Genomic DNA, 11,582 nt, shown 5'->3' on the forward strand with positions numbered 1-11,582 from the left:
ATGCTGTCCTGTCAACAGCAAAAGGTGAGTCACCAGTGACCCTCCTGTTGTCCTCCCAGCCACAGGGATTACCTGTCCCACTGCATATTGATGGGAATCACAGCTTTCTTGATTCGCATATTGATTAACTTGTCATCACTCTGTCCAGTATATCCCCAGTACTGCAGATTTTGACCAGTCTTTGTCCATACTTGCACAATTTGTCCAAGTTCTTTGGCAAAGAACTAAGCTAAGAAAGATATGGTCACTGGAAAGTCTTCCCATAAAAGAAAGAGATGAAAAAACTACAAGCAAGTTCACTGGAAATAAAAGAAGCAATCATAATAACACTGAAATCATCAGCTCGGAGGATAGCAACCACTCTCCAATAAGCAAAGCAAAGAAAACATGATGTTTGATTGCATTAACAAAAAGAATAGAATTTAAAGCCACAGGTAACTGGATTAAAAAAAAAAAAATTGCATCAATTTCTAAGAAACTGCGTCTATCAGTTCAATTATGTTCTTGTGACTAATAAAAGTAATACAAAAAGGAACAAGATGTAGAGCACTCTATCATAATTCCAAGGAGGTAAGAGAAAGGAAGTACTAAGCTAATTTAATAATGCAGTTGTAAAATACCTGTGTCTGGGTCTGCAAAGGGATTACCAGGTTCATAGTGACGGGAAAGCAAGAAGTCAGCAGGACATTTGAGAGAGGGGAGGGAGCGACATCTTCCTTCCACAGCAGTGTTTTTTGGTTCAATGGGGTGCCACATTATAAATGAAATTATTATTTGTAACACTCAGTAGGAAACATTTCACATATAAACAATTTTGCTGAGATAAATCTGCCAAAACGTGGTGCACTGATTTGTATTTTTAGCTACGGATAAAATGATGCCCTGGAAACTCAATACCAATCTAATATGTTTATATAAAGAGAAAAAAAAAAGCAGTTATTTTGAGGCTCTTGAACTATGCTACTTTCATGTGATGCACATGTTTTAAGCCCATGTTTCACACTCAGCCTACTTGCTTGTCAGAGGATACCAACTGCAGCAAACTCACAAGAAACTATGAACTGCAAGGAACTGGTGATGTGGGTTTTAATAACTTACAGCAAACAAGACGCTCTCACTTGGGACTAAAGTAGCAACGTGAACGCAAAACAGAGCAACTCCATTTCCACTCTGCCAAGTGTCATCACACCTGCAACTCAGTGGGATGGAAAACATTTGGTCAGGGGCTCAGTTGCCAAGCCAAGCCAAGCCAAGCCAAGCCTAGCATCCTTTTCCTTCTCTCAAAGTTGTGGAGCTTGTTGTCAATTATTAGAAAGCAAAACACGAAAGGGAGGATGTAGGTGCATGCTAGTGTTAAAAAGAAGGTCTTTTGGGGACTAAAATTTCTGAGACAACCAGGGTAGATGCCTTAGTTCATGTAAGTAAAGACATCACTTAGAATGACAAGCAGACACACAGAAGATTAAACTCCCCATAACAATGCAGACTTTTTCCTTCCTTCCATTTTGCTGTTCATAAGGATCATTTTATATTGCTTACTTGGAAAACAGTTGAGAAATTATGTGTAATAAATAGTTCTTTAAATTGAGCTGGCAGAATCTATTTCTTCTTTTAAAATATATTGTTCCCAGTTTACTTATTACTCTGTGCTGGGACTTGCCTCTTAAAGAGAAATATTGCTTGAGGGACCACTCCTCATTTAAACAAATGCTATTAAGCCAGAGTGTGAAGATAGTGCGGAAACTACCGAAAGGCTTCCCTGGCTGCACTAAATCAAAGCTAATGGCTTGAGATAAAGTAAGTGAAGTTGTTCTTCTGTTCTTTGTCAGTATTAATATTTTAAGTTGCGGCTCCTCACTAGACTCTCTCTGCTTCTATCGCCCCTTCTTTTGGGCCAGAAATTCCAGAAGGCTTCTCTTACGCAGGGCTCACACTTTTATTCCTTGTGTTTGGCCGTTGCTGCCAAACTATCTCGACTGCCTGACATTTACTGAGCTTGGAGTGGTGCTCACACGACATTCAATTTTTCATCTGAATGCCATGTTAATCACAAGCAAGCACTGGGCCAATTGCAAGCACAATTTACCTGGAATATGTGGTCTGGTAAACTGATTAGGGCAACATGGAGTGCTAATGCCCTACTTCACAGAGGGTAATAACATAAGGAATGAAGAGCTTTCAGGAGCTTTTGCTGTTGAACTACAAATTATTTCCTGACCTTTAATTATTTTTTTGCCTTGCAACAAGCATGGTTTCCGTCTCCATAGCCCACATCTCTCTCTTGAATGCACCCCGGCATTAAGTATTCTCATGACTCTTTCCCACTCTTTTTAACTAGAAAAATCTCTTCAGAGTTTCTTTCCTGAAAGCATTAGATGGCTTTTTTGGCTGTTTCTGAATAAAGGATTTCTCAAAGACCACAGAAGCTTTCCCCCATATATTATAGTGCTTCAACCGCTTCCAATAATGCAATTAGATCTGGGTGAAATTTTCAGAAAGCAGTAAAACCATTAGAGAGTGCGGCTTTAGGGGCACAGAAATACTCATAAATTCAGTTCCAGTTTAGGGAACAGATTCTGCCAAATTGAAAGCAAGGAGACATTTTTAGAAAAGTCTGAGCACTAGCTTTTGTAATTTGTCGGGCACCAAAGTCACTCAGTTTGGCAGCCATCATGAAGCAGTTGCCTACGACTAGCAGCTCTTGACTCTTGGGTGGAGGGGAGGGGGAGAATGAAGAAGATAGACCATGGATGGACAATGGTCAGGAAATGTCTACAGTGTGGCTGAAAAATAGCAGCTTTGTGTAAATAAGTGTGGGAGGAGGACAAGCCGGGACAGTTTAAGAAAGGCTGGAAAAAAGAGAAGTGTTTAGAGAGAGGGTGTTTTCTTTTTTCCCTTAGGTAAGTTATTTTAAGTAGTCAATGTTATAAAGAAGTTACAAAGAGCAAGAACAAAATGAGATGTTTATAGTAGAGACTAAAAGAGAGCGTATGGACAAAATCAGAGGGATCAAGGCACACAGCAAGTTCAAACCAGTAAAAGATGTGAAGAACAACAAGAAATCACTCTAAAGTAACGTTAGGAAGAGAAGGAAGACCAAAGAAAAAGAATTTGTCATGATGAACACAGGAAAGCTATCTACAGAGGGGAGCTCTGTGATTTCAGTGTTTTTTCTGAATCAACCTTTACTTAAAATGTCACCTTGCAAGTAAATGGTCAGCACAATTAGCGCTCTTGAGAAATGAGCAAACTTTTAGACAGACAGGGCCTGACAAACATTACTGAGGGTGCCGAAAGAGCTGGCTGAAGCAATCGAAGAACTATTAGCATTCATCTTTGTGATCCTAGAGAGGAGGGGTAAGCTACTGGAAGACTGAAAAAAGATCAGCATAGTGCAGTTCTTTAAAGAGAGAAAGGAGGAGTAGCTGAGAGATTTATAAATCAATCAGATTAACTCCAGTTCCTGCAGAAACAAATCAAACCATTTGTCAGAATCAGGAAGATAACAAGGAGATGAGATGCAGTCGGCGGTAGATTTGTTAAGAGGAAAGCATGCCAAAGAAAATATATTTTATTTCTACAGCAGGTAACAAACCTTCTGGAGGTGAGAAACAGTAGATACCATCGATCTCAACACTTTTTCAACAAGGCTTTCAACACTGTTTCACTCACCAGTCTCAGAAATGAACTAAGGAAAAAAAAATCTTGTTAAAACTTCTTCCGTGTGATAGGTAAGCAGATGGTGACAGGGTGGCTGTATCCAAAAAGCTATCACCCATGGTACGATCTCAATACATAAGGATATACTGACGGGTGCTGCAAGACCTGTCCCAGGTCTCATTTTGTTATCAGTGTTTTCATTAATTATCAAGGTGATGGAATGGGGAGTATGTTACTAAATTTTCAGGTGAGAGGAAACCTGGTAGGACTGCGGTCATACCAAATGACACATCCAGAATTCAAAATTATTTTAAGAAATAGGAAAAATTATCTCTGGCATTCAACCAAGAGATGTACACTGTTCCTTACCTTAGGTAGGAATAACCAACTGCTGAATTCATTTGGAAATCCTTTAAAGAAATAAAATTAAATTAATCTGAGGGTTGTGGATTACCAGCCGAAGATGGGCTGTGGAAAAGGCAAGTACCCTGTTGGAAGGGTTTAATGGGAGGATAGTCTGCAAACCATACCCTGTAATCCTTCCTCTCAGTACCTTCCCCAGCATTAACAATGTCTCAGCTAGAGCACTATGTCCACATTTGTGCCATATGGGTACCAACTGATGAAAGGTCAGAGGAAAGCCAGAACAACTAAGAGTCTAGGAAAAACACTCCACGAAGACTGAACTACATGGGGTTTTTTAATTTGAAGAAGAGCCTGCTCTGCTGTGGATAGATCTGGAGGTAATAGATTTAAATTGCAGCAAAGCAGATTCACATTGAATATTAAAAAGCTCTCCAATGGGAAAAATAAAATACTGAAACAGACTGCGAGGGGAACTGCAGTCTTCATCACTGGATGTCTTTAAGGCTGTTAGACAAACTCTGTAAGGAGGAGCACTGATGGAGCTGATCTGCCTCAGGACACGGGTCGCCAACTAAGCAACCTGTTCTCCAGATTCATTTGCCACAAACCTACAATCCAGCAGATTTGCTGTCTGAACACACACGCTTGCAATGAGAAGAGGAAAGCAGAACCTTACTTGCATCCTCTGAGCTGTGTGCTGCAGGCGGTGCAGAAATGCAGGGGCAGGGGCTCCCGCTCAGGGCTGCACCCCTCTTCTCCCGCTCGCAGGCTGACACTTTGGGCAGGTCATACTCTGCTCTCCACTCCTTTCTTCTTTTACAATAATCAAATCTCCTCTTATGCTAATTAGGTAAGACTAATAAAAGGTACTTTTTTTTTTTCAGAAACTCCTAGCTGAGCCCATAACATGGTGGGTTGTCTTTTGGTTGCTGTCTCGAGGTATTATGAAATACAGGTAACAGATATGCCTAAGGCCTTGGGATATTATGTAGAGAGACTATGTACAGCAGGTGAGGATGTCTCGGTATCAGGCCTATCAGCCAAGCAGCACGTCCTCTGAACACTGAGCACCACATGCATTTTACATCCTATGCGGGTTTTGTAGAGGATGGTCCCTCACTGTAGCAGTGAGAGAGCACGTCACCTTCCCCTGCTTTATACTAGAGTCATCTGAAAGACTGTAAAAATCCTAAAGAAAAACCAAATCCTTGAGCTGTATTTTTTTTTTTTATATAAGTAGAGCATAAAACAGCACTGATCTGGGAGCAAACCATTTCTCTCTCTCACTTTGTTCGAGTATCAATCGCATCTCCATGTGTCTTGTTGCTGTCGTCCCCAAACCCCTCATTTGCAGTGATCCTCAGTCTCCTCTCGGGCGGTTGCTACAGCCCAAGAAGAACTTTTTTTCTGGGAGATGTGTTTGCTGTTTATTCCAAATTGGTGGAAAATGAATGGCTGAAACTAAAGCAAGCAAACAATTGTTGGAAAACCACAAAATAATTTTCAAGAATTCAGATAATTTGATAATACTGAGCATCCAGGCACAAACAAACCAACCAGAAGAAGCACAAACTCAGCATGTGACCTGAGCTACTGATGTGTGAAGTACACATGGGGCAAAGGAATTACTCGGTTCTGGCTGGCAACTAAGAACTGCCTAAAACCTTATTGCAAGTCTTGTTATTCCAAGTCTAGTATAAATCACTAAAGCAGTAGAGCAGTGTACTAATCCTCCCTTTTATATGAACGTGGAACAACTCCTGAAAGCAAAGTCAATGGCATTGATTTATCATGGGGATACGTGCTACCCTGTAGTGTAAACATGAGCTGAAAGGGTTGAGCATCACTTACAAGCCCCATCCTTGGTGGAGGCACCAGGCTCCCCTTCCCTATGAACACGCTCTTTCATGTAGAGCAAGTGATGATACCACTTTTCTCCACTGAGGAAATTTTTAGTCTTTTTCTTTGAAGTATTTTAGGCTTTGCTCTCTGCAGGTAGTGCCACAGCAGTGCGCTCCTGGTTGTGGTTTGTGCCGAGGGAGATCTGGTGTGCCTGAAAAGGCATTTTTAGAATGTGTCAAAAACAGCCTCAGCTTTGAAGCAGAGCAAAACAGAGCAGCTTCTTTGTGGATCCAAAATTTGCATATGAACGATTAAGCTGAGATGCTGAATCCTTTCCGAGTTCAGAGACATCTATGGTTACACGGTTGCTAACAGAGATTTTCAGGAGCTTGAGTGCAAACTTGCAATATCCAAGTCCCAGTTTAAGCTTTTTTGGCTCTACCTAGGAGTCAAAAATATCTAGACATGTTTTCACAGCTGCAGTTCCACCACATCTAACTCAAATACAGACCATACTGTTTTCAATGTCAGCAAGTGCTCCGGCACACACTTGAATTCTGCTCTGCCACCTGAGACCCCTTCCCCATGGTGGCATTCCCACCTATCGCTCACAGTTACAGAAAGCTTAAAACTTCCGTGCATACCTATTGAAAGCAACAATATACCTAAATGCAGTTGAATAAAACAGCTCTGCGTGTGTGTCAAGGCTTGACGCTGCCTAGCATTAAGGAACTTACTTTTCACAGATGCCTGTCTCTGTGAAATCGTGCCACCAGGCTCAGCTGTGCATCATGAACGTTTGCTGCCTCAGCTACCAGAGGTTCTTCTTGATTTACTGTTAGAAGCTCAAGGATTTGGAGCACAAAACTTTGGCTGCTGCCACAGCAAAACTCAAAATGTCAGGGAGCAAACAATATGGCCACTGGCAGCAAAATTAGACAATATTTATGATTTCCTGTGCAAAGCAGTAATTTTAACCAAGCATGAGCACTCCTATTTTCCTTTATGGTCTAATCTATACATTCTTGTGCATGAACACCAAGTCAGTTACTAAAACGTATTTGAAAACAATGACTGTGTATTTGGCTTCAAATGAAGAAATCTCTTTTTTTTTTTTTTAATCCAAGTCTCCAGCTTGGGAATTTCTCTGTGAGAAAAAGCTTTCAAGAGAACCGACTTCTCAATACACTATTGTGCTGCCTTCTGTTGCCAACTGGAAGACCAGCTCAAAAGGCAGAAAATGCAATGCTTCAGAAGATAGCGCATTGGAAATGATTCCACATTTAGCCTATTCATGTTGATGGGAAGGCCTTCACACATATTTGAAAGAGCCCAAAAGAGAAATCCTGTGGGAGGAAACACAGGACTGTAAGCAACACTGAAAGTTGTCCTAAAGCTTTAAAAGAAAATCATTGCCCCCAAACAGTATTCTTCTTCCTAACAGGTTTAAGGGAAATGTCATTATTTTATTAAAGTGATCCATCTGTTCCTTCAGGATTGGCTTTGTGGCAGTACTCAGGATTCAAGCTGATGTTATGAGGTGCAATCTCCAATATAAACCTAAAAGAAAATACCCACCGAAAATATTTCTTCAGCAGTCCCTAAAAGATGTGGTCAGACATTATCATACAGAGCATACTATCAGCTTTAATATCAATGTCTCCAGCCTGGTGGAAAGGTGCCTCTCTCTGTGCAAACAGGATACACCAAGACACACAACTGAGAAGAAAATTGAAAAAATACCTCAGAGACGTTGCAAAAAAGCATCAAATACAATACCAGACATGCTTTTGGCAATTTCTCACCTTTTATACCACACAACTCTCAAGACTCTTAGTTGGTAAAAACAGAGCTTTGGAGAAAGATAAACCCACCAATGTCTTCTCTGGGCCAGATTTCAAAGGAGCTTTCTTCACCATAGCATCGCACGTACCTAGGCCACTTGTGAGATCTGGCCCTGAGTGTCATGCTTATATGGGAGATGGGCTCTTCTCGAGACCCTGTCCAAAGCACAGGAGCATGCTTGTCCTGACATGACTGAGATAAAGATTGGCTACAGGTTGCGTAGTAATGCTTACTAGAGTCTGCACCATACTGCTAGAATAAAAATCCATTTAAACTTCAGTCTTCAATTCTTTTTAATCCCATAAAACTGAGTGTTTGCACTGGTACAATATTCCTGTGTTGGAACAGAAATTCAAGCTTATGAGTCAAATTCTTATATCCCTAAATTTAGGTGCGGTATAGAAATTAATATTCACTGAGAATCCGGCCTGGAGATGGGGATATAATCAGCCTCTGAAGAGAGCACCATATGTTCAGTCAAACATTTTGCATCTCCTTTTCAGAATCTTTAACTTGACACTGAAATCGGAATTAAGCGAGGTGCAACGGGTGGATGTGGCATGCAGGACAGTGTATACCTGCACCCCACAAGCCAGCCTGCAGGTTCAACAAACATCATTTTACTGGTCCCAGGAATGATTAATCAGACAGGTCTTCCCTCCAGTTCAGCTTCTTACAAACAGCCTGACTAAGCCAGTGCTAAATAAAGCACACTTTTCAGCTATGACAGCCCTTTCCTTCTTCAGCACAAGCAAGCAGGACGAGGGAGACTTAATGAATTTAACGATACCTTTCTATGCAAAATGCTGAGCTTGTATGTGTGGACCCTCCCTGCTTTAGATGTCTCCTTCTCCTCCACGGCACGATTCTCAGAGGCCTCTCAGTGGCCTTTCCAAGTCTTAATATCAGCATAGCAGTTATCTTGTTACACCTGAAGGATAATGCTATAATAGGGACTTCAGCTTAAAGGAAATTAAATGTGAGTCTTATGTGTGCAAAGGAGACAGGCTTGTGTTTGATAAGATGCACACTGCACTTAGCATTGTTAGTGAGCAATTATTTTAGAGGCTCCAGCAGCCTCATTTATCCTCAGATGCCACAGCTCACTCAAGTGTTCAGTGCTAGGCTTACATTTAACAGCAGGATTTTAATTTCTTCCTTCCAACCTGTTGTCAGTGCTGAAAGCAAGAAGCCCCATGATCTTCCTTAGGAGAAGAGGTGCCACAACATGCTCCTTCCCGTCGAGGAGGTTACAAGGGCCAAACCCCAGCACTCCCCTCGTGGTACCACAACCAAGACTTAGCTACCCTCGTTACCAAACTGGCCTCATTTAGACCGGGATGATCCCCATCCAACCAGCACGTTGCTTTCTATATTGTGTTTCCAGGTCTCTCTCTGTTGCAGGTCTCTGGTGCAGTTTTGGGCCAGTCATTTAGGATGACGAGCACAAGTAGCACATCTATAAAATAACAAGAGTAATACCCTTTACACAGGATATTTATCCTCCTAAGAGTCTCAAAATTATAAGCTCATGTAGTGGACTAAAAAGGATCCCAGTTAAACAGAATAATTTCATTTTCAACAGTCTCTTGATTGGGGGCCAATTACAGTGAAATGTTAAAGAGCAAAAATTACCATTTAGTTATGCTTTTCTCTCTGTAAATATCTTTATTATCTATGATATTTTTTACATAGGAAATCACTGTCTTTCTAATTCTGAGATGCAATTAGTTTCTGATATTAAAATCACATCAGTGCATATTCCTGTCCTGTGCTCTGCTACTCCTCATTTCTTCCTGGAGCATGGCTATCTATAAACAGTGATTTCCTTCTCATTGTGGCCTTCAAGATAAGAACTTGTGGTTTAACCCCAGCCAGCAATTAAGCACCACACAGCCGCTTGCTCACTCCCTACCCGCTGCAGTGGGATGGGGGAGAGAATTGGGGAAAAAAAGTAAAACTCATGGGTTGAGATAAAGACAGTTTAATAGGACAGAAAAGGAAGGGATGATGATGATAATAATAATAACAATGATAATGATAATGATGATGATAATAATAATAATAAACAAGTGATGCACAATACAATTGCTCACCACCCGCTGACCAATGCCCAGCCATTCCCTGAGTTGCGGTGCCCTCCGGCCAACTCCCCCCAGTTTATATACTGGGCATGATGTAATATGGTATGGAACACCCCTTTGGCTTGTTTGGGTAAGCTGTCCTTGCTGTGTCCCCTCCCAGCTTCTTGTGCAGTCCTAGCCTTCACTGGCAGGGAAGTATGAAAAGCTGAAAAGTCCTTGACTTATTATAGACACTGCTTAGCAACAACTAGAACATCAGTGTGTTATCAACATTATTCTTATCCTAAATCCAAAACACAGCATTATACCTGCTACTAAGAAGAAAATTAACTTTATTCCAGCTGAAACCAGGACAGAACTATTTTAAATGCTGAACACTCCAGCTGACTTACAGACAAAGGCTTCTACACCAACATGAGCGAGTTAGCCAGACTGCTCGAATCCCCTGTTCCCATCTCATGAGACTCGTGTGTCTTTTATCATCTCAGAAGTGCCAATCTAAGGCACCTAAAGCTGGCAGGTGCTTGCACTTCTGCCTGCTGGCATCTGCCTCCCACATGAACCACGTGAAACGACGTCTGGAGGGAGACAGGGTTTAATAGAATATCCTTGGTGAATGGCAGTGTACTCAGGGTGACATTTGGCCCTTGGACTTTCCTGCTGCAAACTGACACTTCAGCTTGATTTATTTTGCCATTCTTCCATTTCCCTCCTGGTCGTGAGTACTCGTTTGGTTTCACCAGCAAATGAGTGTTTGGCCTTTGATTTTACTGGGGACCAGAAATTCAGTGCTTGCCCTGACTGCTCAGCTCTGTCACCCAAGTATTCAGAGAATATTAACCTTTTCCAACTCTCCTGCAAGCAAATCTTACCCTGGGTCTTGGCAGTAGAAAAGCTATGATTTGATTAATACTAAGCATGGGGTGGCTATAGAAGGAGCATTTCTTGTAAGGAAAATGAGCTCGCTCTTGTCAGTAAATGAATGCTAATACTCTTTCCCTATTAAGGCACACTCCTGCTTTAAAACTTTTATGTCTTCCATATATCATGTTTTTGGAAGAAAGTTTTGCTATTTAAATAGCTGCCAGAGTGTTACAGGTTTATATGATTGCAATTTACAGTACTTCATAAATCAGCAGACCTCAGATGCATTGGACAGACGAGACTTTAAATTGACATCCTGTCTTTTTATGAACATTAAAAGGCTTGATCTCATGACATATTTACACAGAAGTATCCCTGCTGCCTCGGTCAAATTGTTCCTAAAGTACTTTACATGAACGAATATAATGACGACAACCTGAAGCTTTGTACTTTAAATTATCTAAGTGTTACAGCTAGTCCAGAGGGGTTACATCAAGACCAGGAGAGATCTCTGCAGTGACCGTTGCTCCCACATAAAAATGGTGGAAATTTTTCCTTTAAATAAGAATCACATGCAGGAATCCCATGGGCAGAGGTGACCTTGGAGACTGGACAAAATACATCCATCTCCACTTAATCAAGAGCTTGCTGAAGGCTGGGGCATCCTATGGACAGGACCAACTTCCAAATCAACACATCTTGGCATGGCACTGTTGTGGTCATTTGATGCAGGCACGTCAAAAACAACAGCACGCCTGAGTCATGCCTCCCTCTCAGACGCCTCAACTAGACAAAAGAAATCTCATCTGCACGGACGTCCTGGGTGGGTTTTGCCATTGCCTTCAGCAGACCCTCAGCACCAGCAGCCTCGCTCAGGCACCGTTTGGTTCCTGCGCAGCCACTCCTGACTCAGTACTGATG

Source organism: Aquila chrysaetos, chromosome 10 (assembly GCF_900496995.4).
Source record: "Aquila chrysaetos chrysaetos chromosome 10, bAquChr1.4, whole genome shotgun sequence".
Taxonomy (NCBI): Eukaryota; Metazoa; Chordata; class Aves; order Accipitriformes; family Accipitridae; genus Aquila; species Aquila chrysaetos.